This window comes from Myotis yumanensis, unplaced genomic scaffold (genome assembly GCF_028538775.1).
Source record: "Myotis yumanensis isolate MYYU_CA2020_CCGP unplaced genomic scaffold, mMyoYum1.0.hap1 SCAF_2, whole genome shotgun sequence".
Lineage (NCBI taxonomy): Eukaryota > Metazoa > Chordata > Mammalia > Chiroptera > Vespertilionidae > Myotis > Myotis yumanensis.
The window spans coordinates 62592310-62605134 of record NW_027223753.1 but is presented as its reverse complement, the minus strand read 5'-3'; the positions used below and the strand labels follow the sequence as shown (position 1 = coordinate 62605134).

Genomic DNA, 12825 nt, shown 5'->3' with positions numbered 1-12825 from the left:
TGAGCGCCCTGAACTGGAGCCACGGGCCCCGCGGATGCATCCTTGGCATCTCTCGGGAGGGCACCGCCCAGGGGCACCGCCCGGGCGCCCGGTTGCTAGGTCCTCTGTTTGCGGGGTTCTAGAGGAGTCCGAGCGGGACCACGGCAACCCAGGAGAGGGGTGCCTTCAGTAAACAGCCCGGAAAAGCAGCTGCTCCTCTGTGGGTCCCCAGGCCCCCAAGTCCTACCGGGGCCGGGGGTGCTGCGGCTTCGTCTCGTCCTGGGTTGCTCCCCACTGTCGCCGCCCCGACACGCCCCGGGTGCCAGCTCCGCTCCGCTAGTCGCGCACCCCCCGCCGCAGCCCGCGAATGGTCTGGCCCGTGGGCAGCCACCTCCCCCTTCGGTGGCGACAGCAGCTCCAGCTGCTGCGGGTCCAGCGCCGGGTCCGCGAGCCGAGCCGTGGCTGCCGCGGGCGGTGGGCGGGCGGAGGCGAGCACTGGACGACCAGCTCAGGTGGCGGCTGGGGCGGCCGCCCGCCGAAACCGGGACCGCAGAGGGACCGCCTGCCGGGGGGAGGCGAGGACCTGGGCTGGGCTTTCCGCACCCTGGTGAGTACCTGGTGTCCCGATCCTCCCCGACCCCTTCCGCGTACCCTGGACCCGGAGGTCTCGGTCCCCACCCGGGGAGGTCACTGCTCTGGGGACCCTGGCCCTCGCGGGAGCCGCAGAACAGGGCGCTGCTGCTGCGGGTGCTAATGATTCAGCACCATCGGTGCCCAGAGGTTCGGGCATAATGGGGGACGATGGGGTTGAGGTCAATTGCTGTTTCTAGGCTCCAGTTGAAAGACTGGGCGGGCAGGGTCGGGTGGGGTGAACCAGGAGGCTCCGGGCTGGCTTGTTCTGAAATTCCATCCTTTCCCCACACCCTGGCACAAACCTCCTTGCGTTTGCCCTGCAGACTTCAAAGTGTGTCAGATTAGTGTCTTTTTCACACAAGCGAGTGAAGTCTAGGGCCATTGTGAAGACCTGTTTCTCTGCTTCTTGCCCCCTTGGATGTCTAATTCATGCCATCATCCACTTCATTTTACAACACATTCCTTCCCCCCGGCCCCCCCCCCCCCCCCCCCCCCCCCCCCCGCTAATGTGTGAGAAAGATGCTGTACCTAATATCTAAATTGTCGCTGTATCTAAGTTATCTTGTATTCAGGGTGGTTTGATTGGCCCTGGCATCATAGGAGGAAAAAATTTAAAGCAGGAAATAATACTTTCAGAGTCTATGCATATATATATATATATATATATATATATATATATATATATATGGTCTCATTAAATCATCACAACAACCCAGAACCAAATGTGGAAAGTGAGGAGCAGGAAAGTTAGATTATGTGCTCAAGGTCACAGAACAGGAATTTGAATACAGATCTTTATGACTCTAAAGCCCATGTGCCTTTCACTGTATTAAGAAGTTGTTTATCCAAGTGTACCTATACTGTACGGTCTATCAAACAGAATTAATTTTCATAGGAGTGACCTCAAACAGTACCAACAACAACCTGTAAACTTCCTATATGTGGAATTATTGTTCTTTTATATGGGGTGGGGAACCTTTTTATCTGCCAAGGGCCATTTGGATATTTATAACGTCATTCTCCGGCCATACAAAATTATCAATTTAAAAGTTAGCCTGCTATATCTGGTCAAACATTTAATTAACTCACTCCTAATGTCTTGGCAGGGCCAGAAAAAATGATTTCTTGGGCCTTATACGGCCTATGGGCTGGATGTTCCCCACCCCTGTTTTATATGAAAGTAAGATATACTTTGAACTATGTTGGAAAAACCCCTATTTTCTTAGGGAGCATATGTCAAAAGGGAGTATGTGATATATTGGTGGACACTCAAGTGTTGGAGAAATCAATCAGGAAAGTAAAAAACAACAACTGAGTATCGTTTTCCTTTTTAAACTTTAGGAAAACATTTGCAGTAAGAACAATTATCTAGTTCTTAGGATGTGTGACTGAATTGTTTTTGTGTGGTGTGTTACCTCATTATAAGGTGACAGATAAACCCAGACTAATAATGTTCTTTGATTCATTACAGTTCTGTGATTTGGTATAACATGATAATTCCATTTTCTAGACCAAGAAACTGAAATATAGAGAAGATTCAAGGTCATAAATGGTGGGATCTGAACAAGCATTGAATTTTACAAAAAAACGTGTTGTAGCAAAATATAATTCTATATAGTGTAATTCATTTGTTTTTGCCTGCCCTTCAGCGTCAACAATTATATAGACCTTGTGCGTTCCTTCTACAAAAATAATGGTGGCTACGTTTTTCTGTGTCCCTTGCTTGGTCATTTGACTTGCTTTCATTTATGATTTATGTGTTTTCTCTTAATATATGCAACTCTGGTTAATGTCTCAGGAGGCAGGTTGCTATAGCACAAATGCTCATTATCTCTAAGTGCTGGAATAGTATTTAATGGCAGTGAGGAACATAGTCATCTTAGCTCATCATTTCTAAAGTATCGAACCATTTGTATTGGATAATTCTTTTTTAAAAAATATATTTTATTGACTTTTTACAGAGAGGAGGGGAGAGGGATAGAGAGTTAGAAACATCAATGAGAGAGAAACATCGATCAGCTGCCTCCTGCACACTACCCACTGGGTATGTGCCCGCAACCAAGGTACATGCCCTTGACCGGAATCGAACCTGGGACCCTTCAGTCCGCAGGCTGATGGCTCTATCCACTGAGCCAAACCAGTTAGGGCGGGGAATTCTTTTTTAACTTAATGGGGGATATTGATAGACTAAAGCCCACTGCCTAAATAAGGCCATAAAATGGAGTCATGAATTTACATTTGTTGTTCACACAAGACTATAAGAGAAGTAGGGTCTTGTGATGAGTCTTAAGTTTGATTTCTAGGAGGTCATTTCTTTTAGTTCTTTACATGGATGTAGACTGTGTCCTGAACCTTGGTGTGAAACATCTTGTAGTCCAATCTGGTTAATCCAAAGAGGGACAGCAGAATTGGTATGAATGAGTAAGCAAAAATAAGTGCTACTGCTATTTTTTTTTTTTAAGGAAGGTGTATGTCCTAGCGGTGGAAGGTCAGCAGGATCCGTTAAAATGGAAGCAACACATTTTATTTATATACCATTACTGAGAGTGTGAATTTAATACCAACTTGGCTTTAGAACTGCTCTCCTTATGTATTTATTTGTCAAATGACTACCTTCTGCAGACCATCTAAATTCTTGGCTTCAAGGAACTTAAGATCTAACTGGGAAGATATTTATTTACATACAAGTAATCAATAAAATAATTAGAATTGCCATAATACTAGAAAAAAGATGGTCAACAAACTTAAGTGCTATATCAACACCTTAAGAAGAAGGAGAAATAGTAGAGGCTGGGATCATCAGAGGTTCACAGAAGTCTCCATGGGTGGAAGTGAATTAAATAACTGAGAGATGGGAAGGATTTTGATAGTCAAAGAAAAAACCAGAGAAGAGGTTCAGCTGAGAAGTACACATATACTGTTTAGACCAGTGGTTCTCAACCTTCCTAATGCTGCGACCCTTTAATACAGTTCCTCATGTTGTGGTGACCCCCAACCATAAAATTATTTTCGTTGCTACTTCATAACTGTAATTTTGCTACTGTTATGAATCGTAATGTAAATATCTGATATGCAGGATATATTTTCATTGTTACAAATTGAACATAATTAAAGCATAGTGATTAATCACAAAAACTATGTAATTATATATGTGTTATCTGATGGTCTTAGGTGACCCCTATGAAAGGGTCTTTCGACCCCCAAAGGGGTCGCGACCCACAGGTTGAGAACCGCTGGTTTAGACACACTGTGATGAGTTATGAAGAACCTTGAATATCAGACAGTGAAATCTGCTCCTTATCTGGTCATCATAGGGCACTAGTGTATGTTTCTAAGCAGGCCAAATTTATCTTTGACTGGTTTTGCTCACATTCTCCATATTCCTTGCTCCAGGTGTCCTTCCAGAAAATGGTATATTTCCTGGAAACTGATAATAAAAGGATTAGTTTTCAATTAAACCAAGAAAAAGTTTTTTATGCAAGTAAAACTTTTCCAAGTAAGTTTGCCTTTTGAAAAGCTTCCCCTCTCTATTATAGAATTATGGACAATTTGGACATTTTAAGAATATACGTAGGAAAAAGATCACTATAATCTTACTAACTAAAGACAACCACTGTTTAATATTTTATGTGCGTTCCATGCATAATTTTGATTGGACAGTGAACATTTAAAATGCCTACATTATTTTCCATGAGGTCGATGTACCATAATTTTCTAATCTTTCCTCATGGTCACTACTAGTATATTATTGATAGTAATAAATGACATTGTGATGAGCACCTTTGTTGATAAGTTCTATATTTTCAAAATAGTTCTTAAGATAAAGTCTCAGAAATTAAAAAAAAGTCTGACTTCTTAATTTGCCTCTTTAAAAATTGAGATATAATGGACACATAACATTATGGTAGTTTAAGGTGTGAAACTGAGTGCGTCTAAAGTATGTCTGTAGCCACCTGTGTGCACAGTAGGTCAATGAGAACTGACACCGGAGAAAGAGTGACTGTCCTATATAATAAAAGCCTAATATGCTAAGTGTCCAACTGTTCGTTCTACCAGTTGCTATGATGTGCACTGACCACTAGGGGGGCAGATGTTCTGACCGGTAGGTTAGCTTGCTGCTGGGGTCCGGCCGATCGGGACTGGGTGAGTTGGGCTGGACATGCCCTGGACGAAGCCATGCACCAGGCCTCTAGTTTTATTATGAATGTTGCCACCCAGGAGAACAGGAAGCTAGTCCTCAAAAACCTGAACTCCTTGAAAGTTTACAGACAAGAGGTTTTATAGAGCAAAATTCATGAGTGATCCAGTGATTGTGAGGAATGGGTCCAGGGTTGAGAGCTATGTTGATTGGTCAGTTCTTATTAAAGCTTCCGCAATCTGATTTATTCAGCACCTGGTGGCATCCTATCCAGGTCTACCTGACTATGGCTAGACGGTTTCTAACAGAAAGAAAGTCTGTGACACATCTTGGGATTGCAAGTTAGTGACATCATTTTAAGAGCAGAAAGAAAAAAAATCTAGAGCTATTTCATGCTTAACAGGCTACATTCTTCTCTTATCTTAAGAGAGTATGCCTTCTAAAAATTTGCTATAAAGGCAGGCCCACAGGCCCTAGGACATGACTACATTCCAGTGCAGCTCTGGCTCTTAAAAGGGCACATTTAGTAATTTTCATTAAAAGCTAAATTCTAATATATCTAGTCTGTTATGATTTGCTGTCTGAGTCAGGCGTACAAAATAATTATTTGATATTTGTATACATTGTGAAATGATCACCACAATACGTCTAGTTAACATTTATCACCACACATAGTTGCAAAATAATTTTTTTTCTTATGATGTTTATTCAAGTTTTGAAACTCTACTGGATTCTGTATGTTCTCTTTGGAACATTTGCATATTAAGTATAGGGTATTTGCATATCCATAATAACTCGAAGTCTTCTCAATGGCTCCTCATATTACACTCTTTCAGGTCACCTCTTTTGACTAGAAAGACAGGTTAAATCCTGGGGACTTGGAAAAAGGCAGGCAGTTGGGGACACTGAGGGAAAAAGATGTAAATAAAGTTGGAGGACAGGTTTGGTGAGAGTGACCAAGAGTTTATAGCTAGAGAAGGGTCAAATGTGATAGACTATTTTTTGGTCCTATTGTTGTATTTGTGGACTTTAATGCCCCTTTCCTGAAATATCTATCTCTTTAAAACTTCAGCTTGTTCTATTCTTCCTCTGTCTCAGATTCCCATGTCTCTAGCTTTAGTATCCTGCCAATGCAAAGCCTATGCATTCACACTTGCACTCTAATTTGGAGAATGCACACAGGTGATTTCCCAGTTATCAGCTGTGAAGCCCTGGTTACAAGGTACAAGAGTGTGGTGGACAATGAAAACACCCCCAACGCCCACCCCTGGCCCTGCCCCTTCCCCATGCACATTGCCAGAGATGGCCTCTAAGAACAGCAGGCCAGTGGCTCAGTGGTTGAGTGTTGACCTATGAACCAGGAAGTCGAGGTTCGATTCCTGGTCAGGACACGTGTGCAGGTTGCTGGCTCAATCCCCAGTAGGGGACCTGCAAATGGCAGCCAATCAATGGTTCTCTCATCATTGATGTTTCTCTTTCTCTCCCCCTCTTCCTTCCTCTCTGAAATCAATAAAGATACATTAAAAAAAAAAAAGAACCGCAGTCCACCTGAGCTTCCTCCTGGTCCCACCCCCACCCTCCCTGAGGCCATTAACTGTGAGGCTAGGTAGAAGGGGAGCCAGGGGATATGAATGTGTCTTGAGGGCATAAGGAGAGAGCAGAGAGGCAGGTTCTTAAAATATTCTATCAGTCCTGGGAAAGCTTAAAGGGAGCAGTGAAAACAAGCATCACAGTATAAACCCAAAAAGAGATCCCCTTTCAGGTGATTTCTGGTAAAAGCAGGATATTGAGGTAAGTAGAGTATTTTGGGCAGAATTTGTCCTGGACTTAGTTGGGACTATTATTTAAAAGAGTTTGCTTAAGCTTATAGAAGTTGGTAAATCTATTTCTATTCCTTTCAGGCATTATCTGTGAGAGTTGAACTGGGCTTCGACAACAGTTTCCCCAGGGTTGAGTGAAAGTTAAAAACTTAAATTTAAATAGGCTTGCCTATTTATTCTCCACCACCCCTTACTTCCTACTTCCCATCTGACATTTCTTTGCTAACGTACTCATATAGCACATAAAACAGTTGGCAAAGCAAAGGTGTTGGGATTGTTTAGCCTCTGGGAATGTGAATGATAATATATTTTTCTCTTTTTTCTTTCATTTTTTATTTGCAAGCAGGTGGTTAGCCTATGTTTCTTTGACTCATTTGAAAGCTTAGAGGTAGGTGGTCATGTGGTCACTGGGTCTCTTTCAGGGCTTCCCTAAAGGTCTCTGCGAACTCCTTCCTTTTCAAATGGATGCTATCCTTGGTCCACTGGGTATGCCGAATTACCCACATTTTTTTATTTTTCTAAATTGGTTGTGGCACCCAAGCTTTCAAACTTCTTATTTTTGTTCCTCTGCTTATCTGTGTTAAATGAAACATTTTTTTTAAAAATATATTTTATTGATTTTCCACAGAGAGGAAGGGAGAGAGACAGAGAGCTAGAAACATCGATGAGAGAGAAACACCGATCAGCTGCCTCCTGCACATCCACCACTGGGGATGTGCCCGCAACCCAGGCACATGCCCTTGACCGGAATCGAACCTGGGACCCCTCAGTCCGCAGGCCGATGCTCCATCCACTGAGCCAAACCGGTTTCGGCTGAAACATTTTTTTGACCAAGGATTATTTTGAACATTTCTCTCTCTATTTTTGAAAGTCTGAACTGATGCCACAACTAATTAACAAGATGATGATTGCTTGCTTTTATAAAAATTCTCCTCTCTCCTCCATTAATGTATTTGCAGTCAAATAGATTTTTTTAAAAAGTAAATTGAGCATTTGTAGATTTGGAAGACGGATCAGCAGTAATTCAGGCAGCAGCTTCAAACTATTGCAACGTTCTCTATTGGCTTAGATTTTTAGAGCTGCTTACGTATACCACTCATTTAAGGTAGTACTATCTTCCTTTAGAATTAGGAAAATTTTCATGTGTAATTTTATCATCATTATTATTTAAAATCTATTTCTTCAAGGTCCTTAATAAATAAAATGTGTAAGGATGTGTGACATTCATAATGATTGCTAAAAAAACCAGGAGAATAATTTTAGGACACGTCTCAATTTATATTTAGAATCAGTCAGTCTGCAGTTACCCAACAAATAAGTGCTAGCTACTCTGTGGAGGGGAAATATAGGAATTGAAAACTTTCCATAATCAGCTTACTGTACATGAAACCAGATGGGGCATTTTCATTTAGCTTTAGGTTTGGTGACATCCAAGATTATAATATTTAATTACTTAGCATCTCTTAATCTAGAATCCTAAAGATTGGCAGATATGATTTCTACCCTCCATCTTAGCAGTGTGAAAAATGAAGCTGGAGGTGAGAGGGGAAAAAGAAAACAGGCAAGATTCACCTGAAGAATCACAGTAGGGTTAGAAATTGGTCTACAGCTGCACCTTTCAGAAACTAATTTTGATACTAGAAGCTAGTATTTACTATTATTTGTAAACAAGAAGATAACCTTTATTAGTTTGTTGGATAGTTTTGAAGGTTTTATTTCTTTAAGGGAATTTGAGAGAAAAATAGCTTGTTGAATTTATTGAATAATTTTTCCTAACCTCTGACACCTACTTTTAGTTCACATCTGCTTCCCCTTAGTCCACACAAACATTTCAACTCATTATTTTTGGAAAATCGAAACAAGGTATTTCTAGTACTTTTCTGCAAAAAACGAAAGGAAAGTAGACTCTTTAAATATTAAGGAAAGTTTGAAGGGAGGGATCAGTTCTTAAACTCAAGCAGACTATATTTATGTGGAAAAGCTTTTTCACTTGTCAAAAATCAGTGCCAAAGGAGCATTTTTGGTAGTAAAAAAGGTTTGCTGCTGCATATGTTAGGAGGGTTGTCATTTTGGAATAGGAGGCATTTTCTCTTTTTAAAAATTTATCTTGGGTACATATGTCAAGAGCTATTTTCATCCTTGACTAAGAATTAAAAATTAAATCTGTTCTTCATTAGATGTAATATGGCATATTTACTTCCATAATGTGCTTGAGAGTGTAATTGTGAATTTTGTTTTTAGAATCCATAAGGAACCAGAATAATAAATATAGCATGGAGTGAAGTTCCTAAACTGTAGCTTCCATTAGGAACAAAATTAATCACATACACTCAGAAATATCTATGAATATAGAGATTTAGATTCCCAAGTAAAATTACCTAATAAAAGTCCAGGAATTTTTCTGTCCTTGATATAACTATATATTCTGGTAATATGAAAATGATTATCATGTTTTATGGAAGAAAAACATGGTGACTTTTTCTTTCAAAGTTGTATAGAAATGTTGTGACTTATTTAATTATTTGGGTAATTTCTGGAATTTTGTAGGCATTCCACAAATGCAACTTTTCCTTCCAGTTAATATTTTGTAAGATTTTTTAATATATAATTTTTTGTGGCCATAAAGAAATATGACATGAAATTTATAATGTTAACCATTTTTAAGCGTAATATTAAATATATTCACATTGTTGTGAAACAGGCCTGTAGAACTTCCAGATTTTGCAAATCAGAAGCTTTTTATCTGTTAAACAATAACTCTCCCTTCCCCAACCCTCAAGTCCCTGGCATGACCATTCTGCTTTCTATCTCTATTAATTTGATTACTTTAGAGAGCTCATATAAATAGAATGATATAGTATTTGTCTTTGTGATCGTTTTTTTTTAAATTATATTTTTATTTATTTGAGAGAGAAAGGAAGAGGGAGAGAAAGATAGAAACATCAATAATGAGAGAGAATCATTGATAGGCTGCTTTCTGCACACCCCCCACTGAGAATCAAGCCTACAACCCGGGCATGTGCCCTTGACTGGAATTGAATCCAGGACCCTTCAGTCCACAGGCCGATGCTCTTATCCACTGAGCCAAATCAGCTAGTGTGTGACTTGTTTATTTCATTTCACTTAATGTCCTAATGGTTCATCCGTATTGTAGCATATAACATGATTTCATTCCTTTTTAAAGCTAAATAATATTGCATTGGGTGTATATAGCATATTTTGTTTTTCCATTCATCTGCTTATACATTTGGGTTGCTTCCACCTCTTCGCTATTGAGGATAGTGCACTCTGAACATAGGTGTGCAAATATCTCTCTGAGACCCTGCTTTCTATTCTTTTGGACATATATACCCCAAAGTGGGATTATTGGATGATATGGTAGTTGTATTTTTAATTATTTGGGAAACCTCCATACTGTTTTCCATAGTGATTGTATGTACCGTTTTACCATTTCACCAGCAATACTCAAGGGTTCCAATTTCTTTGGCCTCACCATCACTTACTGATTGATTGGTTGATTGATAGTTGCCATCCTGATAGATGTGAGGTGATATCTCATTGTGGTTTTGATGTGTATTTCTCTGATGATTGCTAATGCTGAGTATCTTTTCAAGCGCCTATTGGCTGTTTGTATATCATCTTTGGAGAAATGTCTATTCAAGTTCTTTGCCCATTTTTTCATCTGGTTATGTGATTTTTTTTGTTGAATTGTTGGCATTTTTTTATATATTCTGGATATTAACCCCTTATCAGATATATGATTTTCTTCCATTCCATATATTGCCTTTTCATTCTATTGTGTCCTTTGATATACAAAAAATGTTATTTTCCCATTTGTCTATTTTTGCATTTATTGCATATGTAGCATAATTTTTTAGCAGCTAATAAATGTATTCACAGAATTGTTTCAAGTTGTGTTCATTCTCTTTTTTTTTGTTCTTTTCAGTCCACAAGATTATTTTTGAGACTATCTATATATATAAAAGGCTAAGTTTCCATCCGTCCCGATTGGTTGCTATGACGCCCACTGATCACCAGGGGCAGATGCTCAAAGCAGGAGCTGCCATGATGCGCACTGGTCATTTAAAAATAAACGGCACCGTGGATCTGGCACCGACAAACCAACACTCAGCTTCCCCCAAGTGGGACACAGAACTTGCCACCACCTTGGAGTGACACCCACCAAATCGCAGCCAATGCTGCCAAGACCCCATGGCGCAAAATGCAGCCCACAGTCCAGCCCAGCCCAGAAACGGTCACTGTGGGCACTGGGTAATGATGTCACATAGCAACACTCAGCTTTCTCTGTAGAGACTAGCCTCTTTGGAGATTCTTCAGCCCAGGAACCGACTTGCTTTGCAGCCAGGTGCAAACATTTTATAGTTTAACCAAATGTTTGTGAAGCGTTTTCCTTTGCCTCATCTCATTTGATCTTCACAGAAGTCCTGGAGTAGGTAGATAGGAGAATAGGTAGAATCAGATTTTCTTTTCATTAGCGAGAAAATGGAGATTTAGAAAGTTTAGAAACTTGACCTGACTGAAAAGAAGAAATGCTGGAACTTGAAAATGACCAGCTTTTCTCACTGTGCAGAATATAGTCAAACACTGCTACAGTTAAATATTTTACCCTTTGTTCTCCCTGCGTGATCTACAATAATAATCTGCTTTGAGTTGATATTTACTACTGTGTTGCTGACAATTACCTGAAAGAGAAGTTGGGGTGCTTCACTGGGCTGGAAAAAGTTTAGCTAAATCAGAAAGTAGGTCTAATTAAGCAAATTTATCTATATACCAGAGTCCCAGTGCACGAAAATTAATGCACTGGAGAGGGGATCCCTCAGCCCGGCCTGCCCCCTTTCACAGTCTGGGAGCCCTCAGGAGATGTCCTAAAGATGGCTTAGGCCCGCTTCCCTAAGCCACAGTCTGGCCTCCCTCTTCAGGAGGCAACCGGGCCAATCAGTGGAAGGCTCCGCCCCCATCACCCTGCCACTGCTGCTGCTGCCGCTGCCGGCCACCACGGCTGCCTGCCCTCAGCCCTTGCAGGTGCCGTGCCATGGCTTTGTTTGGAAGGACGTCTGGAAGGATGTCAGCTGTCTGGTCTAATTAGCATATTATCCTTTTATTGTAATAGATATAAAAGGCTAAGTTGACTCGCACATGCATGATACATATAAAGCTCTTGCTGGCACCAATCACATGCGTGTGTTTCGATCTGTCATTGTCATTGTCGATTGTGAAGTTGGTTGACACTTCTATTATAGAGAAAGGGTGAGTAGCGATATTAAAATATTTCTTCTAATTTCCTTTCAATGTGTACAAATCTGTGCACCAGGACACTAGTGTAATTATAATGAACTAGAGGCCCAATGCACGAAATTCATGCAAGGAGCTAGGCCCTTATAACTGCGGCTGCCACAGCCCAGCCCTTGCAGCCCCAGCTGCCTCAACCCTTGCAGCCCCGGCTTCATCCGGAAGGTCGTCCAGATGGCTGTACTTCTGTTCAGTCTAATTAGCATATAACCTCTTTATTATATAGGATGCTGTAATTACTTTAACAAATTCAACTTAATTTTGATTGACTTATTTTTTTGGGCAAGGCCTATTTTTTAAAATTTTCACTGTAGAATTTTGTTACTATAATTTAACTTTGTGTTAATAGGGATTATTTTAAACCTACTTATCAATTTAGAGAGACTTAACTTCTTTGCTATGTTGATTCTTCCAATCTGTGAAGATGGTATATTTCTCCAGGTATTTAGGTCTTCCTTGATTTCTTTTATCATCATTTTTATAATTTTCATTATAGGTATCTTATATTTCATTTTCTTTTGAGCAACTGTAAATGATATTGCATTTTAAATTTATGTTTCCATTTCTTTGTTATCATTATATAGACGTACAATTAGTTTTTGTGTGTTGATGTTGTATCCTGAAACCTTACCGAACTCACATTTTGGATCAAAGATTATAGATACTTTTAGCTTTTCTAAAGTCTGTGTTTTTCTAAAAAACACAGACAATAATGTCATCTGAAAATTTTCTTTAATTTTTCTTGCCTTATAGCAATAGCTAGAACTTATAGTATTGTGCCAAACAAGAATGGTGAGAGTGGACATCCTTGCCTTGTTTACAGTCTTAGAAGAAGAAAATTATTCTGTGTTTTACTGTTAAGTATGATGCTAGCTGCAGGTTTTTTGTAGATATTCTTTGTTAGGTTGATGAGGTTTTCCCTCTCTTCCTACTGCACTGATACTT

General features: G+C 40.1%; 1 protein-coding gene across 1 annotated transcript in view; it reads left to right on the top strand.

Moving 5' to 3' along the window:
- Nucleotides 1–421: 421 nt before the first annotated feature.
- The window catches only part of TTLL7 (tubulin tyrosine ligase like 7), a 142064-nt gene continuing 129660 nt past the window's right edge, over nucleotides 422–12825 (top strand). Inside the window, exon 1 of the mRNA XM_070405461.1 lies at nucleotides 422–586. The gene's annotated coding sequence lies outside the window, so the exon portion shown is untranslated. The remainder of the gene's footprint in view (nucleotides 587–12825) is intronic.